The sequence below is a fragment of the Panthera onca genome, chromosome A2 (genome assembly GCF_046562875.1).
Source record: "Panthera onca isolate mPanOnc1 chromosome A2, mPanOnc1 haplotype 2, whole genome shotgun sequence".
NCBI lineage: Eukaryota > Metazoa > Chordata > Mammalia > Carnivora > Felidae > Panthera > Panthera onca.
In genome coordinates this window covers 1969159-1977205 of record NC_138340.1, presented here as the reverse complement: position 1 = coordinate 1977205, position 8047 = coordinate 1969159, and positions in this window count along the sequence as shown.

Here is an 8047-nt window from a genome sequence, read left to right as displayed (position 1 = left end):
CCCACAACATCCTTTCTCTTTTTGATGGACATTTGAGTAGTTCCCAGTTTCGGGCTATTATAAATAATGATGTATCGGCCATTCTAGTAAGTACCTTTTTGGGAAAAGTATATATGCGTTTCTATTTGAGGCATATATCTATATACACGCATGGGATGTAGGGAATGCATATCCTCACCACTCATAGATACTGGAATTACTTTTCCAACGTGGTTATACCAACTTACACTCCAAAACAAGTGTGGGAGAATTCCAGTTGTTGTACATCTTCACCCAAACTGACATTCTCCTGCATGTTTTATATATATTCATTTTACCAACTCTGGTAGGAATGTACTGGTGTCTCAATTTTCATTTTTCTGATTACTAATCAAGTTGAATACCTCCATTCTAGTTATACATCTATAACTAATTATATCTATTTAAATCTATATTAGCTATTTGAATATCTTCCTTTGTGAATGATTTCATTTTCTCTTGCATTGCCTGCATTTTTCTTATTAACTTGTAGGGGCATGGGATATATTCTATGTACAAGCCCTTTGCCAGATACATAGATCGAAATTTTCCCCTTCCATTCTATGGGCTGTTCTTTTATTCTACTAATGTCCTTTTTAAAAAAAATCTCTTGTAGTTTCTTCTTAAATTGTTTAAGTTCTCACATTTATCTTTAGTTTGTTTTGGAAAGAAGTTTATGTAGGGCATGATGTGGAGATTTACATACATTTCATTTCCATAAAACTCCTGACTCAAGGATAGAGATAAACACATGACATAGAAGACCCATGTTTATGGCTAGGAATGCTCTCAGAGAAAGGGAGTGAAGCCACCAAATTGGCTTGACTCAGGTCCACATACAGAGAGGGACGCAAAATTGGGAAAATTGCTGTGATCACAAAGCCAGATGGCACTAAATGGTAGCCTGTTGTTCAAAGAAGCATTAGGTACACTAGCAGCCATTTGGCAGAACCCAAGGGTCATAGGTAAGGCATTTTGTAGGGGGAACACGAGCCCCTTATGTGTGCAAGGGGGAGGTGCCTCAGCTTCAGCCTTGGCCTGAGCAGCATCCTAAAGTCTTCAAAACCATACACTGCCTGACGATGCTTGAGTTGTTGGTCTAACCCTCTATTGAAATCTGACTGATGCTCTTTGCTATCTAGTAATGACCACCGATAATGCATATTCCCCAAAACCCAGCAAATGAAACTAAAGAAATGCTGTTTTACAAGATAGGAAGAGACAATGAACAGTGGTTTTCAGAGTCCAACCCGAGATAATAACCTTGTCTTTATATGACTTGGTTTTGATTTTCATTCAGACTGGATAAAGGCCAGATTTGCTGATGGTGAACTAAAAGGGCACTTTTGCTAAAAGGGATTAAAAAAAAGATACTATATTGTTTTACGTGTTAACACTGTTATTTGCTGGAAAGCTCTCTATGACCTCCAGGATAAAAAGATATGGTAGGCCCTGTAAAAACTAATTGGCCAAAAGTACACTCCAAATGGCTCTCGTGTGGTGACAGAGTGCAGCGGAGATGTCAATACCCAGTCCTGTCCAGATAGCAGATTTGTTAGCAAAATAAATGTTTCAGTCTGTAGGTTTGGAAGTGATATTACACAGCAACAGATAACAAATACTCTGATGTAAGACGACGTGCCCTTTCCTCCATTCCAGAAGAGACTATTATTGTATGAAGCAGGAATTTGGTTCTTTTTAAAATGTTTTAAATGTTTATTTTTGAGAGAGAGCGTGTGCAAGCAGGGGAGGGGCAGAGAGGGAGAGAGGGAGACACATAGTCCAAAGCAAGTTCCAGGCTCTGAGCTGTCAGCATAGAGCCCGATATGGGGCTCGAACTCACAAATCTCGGGATCATGACCTGAGCCCAAGACAGATGCTTAACCGACTGAGGCACCTAGGCACCCCAGCATGGATTTGGTTCTTAAATTGAGATACTTATATACATCTTTTAAATTGTGGCAAAATACACAACATAAAATTTACTATCTTAACCATTTTTAAGAGTGCAATTCAGGGTCATCAAATACATTCACACTGCTGTGCAACTATCACTACCATCCACCTACAGATCTCTTTCCATCTTGCAAAACTAAGACTCTATGCCCATGTAACAATAACCCCCACGGCCCCCCATCACCACCCCACCACTGGCAGCCACCATGTGATGGTTTTTTGTGACTGCCTTATTTCACTTCACATAATGTTTTCAAAGTTTATCCATTTTGTAGCATGCATTAGACTCTCCTTCCTTAAGGATAGGATATGGGGCATATATCCATCGTAAATATGCACCACATTTCATTTAATCCATCCATCCATGGATGGACACCTGAATTGCTTCCACCAATTAGCTATTAGCAATAACGCTGCTATGAGCATGGATGTACAAATATCTCTTTTAACCCCTGATTTCAATTTTTTGGGGTGTACACTCAGAAATGCAACTGCTGGATCATATGGTACTCCTATTTTTCATATTTTGGGGAACTGCCGTACTAGTTTCCATAGTAGCTACACATTACATTCCCACACACAGTACACAAGGGTTCCCATTTCTCCACATCTTCACTTGTTAATTTCTGGGGCTCTTTTTTACAGTACCACCTTAATGAGTGTTAGGTGGTTGAGGCAGTTGTATTTATTTATTTACTTGTTTTATTTTTTAAATTTTTTTGAGAGAGAGCGCACGCGCATGCGAGAAAGGGAGGGGCAGTGAAAGGAGAGAGAGAGAATCCCACACAGAGGGCTCCATGCTCAGCACAGAGCCTGATGCAGGGCTTGATCCCATCAACTGTGAGACCATGACCTGAGCCAATATCAAGGGTCGGACACCTAACCGACTGAGCCACCCCAGTGCCCCGAGACAAACGTAATTTTAATGACCTTAAACTTTTATCCATCATCAAAATGAAAAGGCAACCAACAGAATAGGAGAAAATAATTGCAAGCCGTGTATCTGATAAAGAACTCACACAACTCAATAGCAAAACAAAAACAAAACCAAAAACAAAACACCAAACAATCCAATTTAACAACGGGGAGAAGAACTGAATAGACTTTTTCCAAAGAAGATATCCAAATTGCCAATGATGTGGAGAACAAAGGCAAAATAAAAACCATTAAACTTCCTTCCAACTTACAGCCCACTGACAAGTCCTTGAGACAGGCAGAGTGACCTTCCTTCAGGAACTCAACTGCCTCAATGTTAATACTTCCCTAAGGGGAAATGGCAACCTTAGCTTGACGTTAGCCTGCCCTCCATGACCCTGTAAGTCTACCTTAACATATAAAAAAATCCCCTTGGAAACTTCCTTTATCTCTATGCCTCGCCCACCAAGATATATGTTAGCAATCATCCTCCAAGCTTATGGCCCACCGATATACATCTGAAGGGTCTCACGACTGAGGTTTTACTAGACAATAGTAAACGACCTTTTCCTAACAACAGCTAGTCCCTCAAGGTCCTGGAAACCTTGCTTCCAAACTCCTTAGAGACTTACGCTATCCCTAACCCCCTCCCAAGCTGAAAGTATATAATCAGCCATTCCCCACAATCCCAGGGCAGCTCTTTCCCCGTGCTTGAATAAAACCACCCTTTTTGTACCAAAGACATCTCAAGAATTCTTTCTTGACCATTTGTTCCCAAACCCCAACATTTCACATCAGCCAACATTAGGTTATTATACACAGGATGGGAAACATAAACACAGGCAAAGCAACACCACTGTAACGTAGGAGATTCACAGACACTCTTGGCTGAACATAACTCTGCCACAGGGACAATCCCAGCCCTGTCCTACGTGGCCCCTGAGACAGACACAACCTGAGATAAAGATACACACACTCGCAAAAATAATGCACGCTGACAGACCTCCAAGCAACACGTACACACCCAAGAACCTCTGCACCCTTCCCTTATTTGCTTTTTCCCTTTAGGACTTAACCACCCTGCAATACACCTTAGAATTTCTTTATATGTCCTTCATTTTCCCCCATAGAATTTCAGTTCCAAGTGGAAAGGGACGATCCTTCCCACCCGGTCACTGGTAAATCAACAGCACCCAGTACAAAGTCTAAATGCTTATTGAAAGGCCAGGTTCATACAGACACACACGCCTTCCCCTGGGGGGGGGGGGGTTCCCATTTATCCAAACACGCTCTTGGGTTCACATCCAAAGGTTATGTTCCCCGTGCCAAATACTACAGGGTTCCGCTGGCCCCCAAAGGGCCCTGCTGGAAAAGGGATGTCACGCTACAGAACCCTCATTGTGCACAAAGCCTGCCTGCACCCACTCTAGCCCCGTGTCTTCATAACGTGACACCCAGAGCCTGCGACCCCAGAGAGTCAAGGGCCGCCCGCTCCAGCGCCTCGCTGTTGCAGGTTTCTGCCGGCAGAGGCCTCCTCGCCCCCTGACAACCCAGCTGGCCACGGCGGCGCTCTCCTGGATGTTCCCATGGCCGTCCTGTCCTCCCGGGCTCGGCTCCCGCCGCCGGGCCTGCGGCCCTTCCTGTCCACGGTCGCAGTCCAGCGCACCCACTGCATCCTGCCAGGGGAGAGCCAACGTCTCTCGAGCTCAGACATCCCGTTTCCGGGCGACGGGCAACGACTCCTGGGAAGGAGGTGACACCCAGAAGTTTGTAGATGGGCATGGGGGCGGGGCCCTCAGCACCCCAGCCCCGCTCAGATATAGACTGCGCGTTCTCCGGCTTCCAGAACACCTGCGGTCTCAGCTCCGCCACTGGAGGGACTCTCCGCGACAGGAGCCTGCGCCTGCGACTGCGGCTGCGCAGGCCAGCCAATTCAGAACTCCCAGGTGACTCCGCGGCACCCATGTGACTGCATCCGCGTTGCATGTTGGGAGCACTGGAGGGGGGTGTGGGGGGGACATGATAATGTCTGAGGAGGCTCTTACTCTAAGCTACATTTCCCCGTGACCACGGGTGTGCCGCGGAAAGGGTTCCACAGATTCCACCTGGAGCCGTCAGGGAGTTCGGAACGGAGGAAACCCGGGGTGTTGACAGCGCTTGCGCGGCGCGGAGGAAACCCCCCCCCCCCCCGGGGTGTTGACAGCGCATGCGCAGCGCTGCTTCGCAAGTTTGGCCCGGCAGAGGCGAGAGACTGCGGAAGGGCGGGCGTGAGTGCGCGCGCGCATGGCCGTGAGTATCGCGTCCTCCCTGGTGTGTCGCCCACGTGGTAGGTGTTGAGGCTGTGACCCATTCGAAGGAGAGTTTGGCCGGCAGTAGGTTGTGAGTTCATGTGGGAACCGGGGCTCTGGAGGAAGAATGTGGGTCACCGGCTTACAGTGCTTCCTCTGGATTCTCAGTGCACCCACATGGAATTTCTGCGGAGGAATGACTAGTGCAGCGCCCTCCAGTGTGCGTCAATAGCGAAGTTTGCAGCAGTGAACGGCACAGTTGGGTTTGTCCCTGAGATGTCAGGTAGTCTGAACGGAGTTGCAGGTGGCCTCAGGACAGGACCCTATGCATATGCCCAAGGAGTAGGAAACACCACCAGGCCGACTCCCCCCTCCCCGGAGGATTCCCTTGAGAACATGGTGGAATTCCTTTTAAATTTCAAGCCACAGCATTCCCAGAGTTCTGGCCCAGGAAACCTGATGTAAACCTAGAGACCTATTGCTGGCTTTCCCTCTCTTCCCTCAGGTAAGGTGATGGAGGTGAGGACAGGTGTGACCCTGGAGTGTTTTCGAACTTCAGTTGAGGTTCCAAAAAAGGCCTGATGGGTCGCAAGTCTTTAGGAGGTGGAAAGCACTGTCCTTACACATCTAAAAATCAAGGTGTGAGTGAGTTTAAACTTCCCTTTAGTTCATAAGATAGTTTCGTATCTTTGTTTTCTAATAATTTATTTGAAAGACTAGAATTAGCCATTGTAAGTGTAGTTCTATGGGTTTTCATAAATTCACACTTTGTACCACCATAGTTAAAATACAAAACACTCCATCTCTCACCTCCGAGAAAACAACGTCCTAGTGCTCATTTGTTGACAAACTTCCCCCCATTCTTTTTTTTTTAATTAAAAAAAATTTTTTTTTAACGTTTATTTATTTTTGAGACAGAGAGAGACAGAGCATGAATGGGGGAGGGGCAGAGAGAGAGGGAGACACAGAATCGGAAGCAGGCTCCAGGCTCTGAACTGTCAGCACAGAGCCTGACCCGGGGCTCGAACTCACAGACTGAGAGATCATGACCTGAGCCGAAGTCGAACACTTAACCGACTGAGCCACCCAGGCGCCCCTTCCCCCCATTCTTAACCCTCTCGTCTGTTCTAGTTCCCTGTACCTTTACTTTTCCCAGAATGGCATATAGATGTAGGCTTTTGAATACTGTGTTTAAAATTTAATGTTACATTTTGAAATTTTAGTAATTGTACTTGTCCTCCAGAGTTCTGAGATTTCAAATTTTCAACAGTACCCAGTACACCTCGTGGCACACATTAGGCCTTCAAAATAGAGAGATTCCATTATCCTTTTCAGGTGCATAAGCTTAAGCAGGACCCTGCTTCCATTGCTTAACTTGTGTCACTTGTACAATTGGAAGGATGCTGGGAGAAGTGATTGAATGTGGTAATAAGGATTATGAAATGACACTAATCTCTGCTGTGCTATGAAAACAAGCGTTAGCATGGAGAAATGGACAAAGGCTAAATTTCATTTGCCTTTTAATTAAGCACAGTACTGTTACAGTTTTCTTTCCTAATATGTGTTGGAAGTCTAAGCATGTGGAAACAATACCCGCAAAAAGCAAAGTGGGCATTTGGGACTTTTATGGATTATTAAAACAAAAGCTTACACATTCTCCTCCTGTAAGTGGTCATTAAAATTTTCCTTGTTTGAGGATGTCTAATAAATTGGGATATCGCTTATATGATACCCCCGGTCTGCAGCTCACTTCACTGATTCCTGGATAGCTTTCCCTTTTACCACCCCTACCTCTTCTCCTTGCTTCTATTAGGAAATCAGAGTGGACTTGCATAGCTATTGCTCTGCTCACAGAAGACTTGAGGGGTTAGAAGTATGAGGATAATGTGAAGCTTCCTTACACTATGAGGAACTCTGATTTTCTTCAGAACAAATCTCACTCCACATGCCGGAGTCCCAAAATGATAGTAACAAACATATGAGGCAATTTCTTTTTTTTAATATGAAATTTATTGTCAAATTGGTTTCCATATAACACCCAGTGCTCATCCCAACAGGTGTCCTCCTCAATACCCATCACCCACCCTCCCCTCACTCCCACCCCCCATCAACCCTCAGATCGTTCTAAAAGTTATATGAGGCAATTTCAAATTCTTTCATGAGGATGTTAAATACAAACACCCATACAGCATGCTTCAAATCAATATGAACTGTCTGGTCCCAAATACCAGTGCCCAGTCTCATCAACATATATGACACACCCTGAAATTTTTAACCATTGTGAAAATGAGGGTGAACTATATCTGTAATTTTATGGGAAGTGGTTAGTGTTAACTCCACGAGTGGAGGATTGTTTCTGTATCATCACCCACTTTTTACCAACACTTCTGAGCAGTTCCAGAAAGTATCTAAGGCATACTAAGTATACATGAATCAATGGTGCCTTCATTCACTGAGGCCTCTCTTCTTCAATCTGTGTGCCTATTATCTCGTCATGGTTTATATTTTACTTCACTTTGCTTTCATATTATCCAATAAAGTTTAAGATATTTTCTCATGAGAATCTTTTTATATCATTTGCTAGACTTACTTATTCCTTAAATTGGTAAAACCATTATTTAAGTTTTTACTATTGTGAACAAGAAGTTATATTGATAACATTGTAACAATATACAAAGTAAGATTTGTTAGGATGAAAACTGCCTACATTTGTATGCACCTGGTAATATTGACTCAAAATTTACAATTCTTAAATTCACAAAGTTACAAAGTTTCGACAACTCATAGATGCAATGTTTTAATACCTTTTAAGTAAATTAAAGACATTGACATTTATTAGTATACACTTTAAAACAATTAACAGAATATTT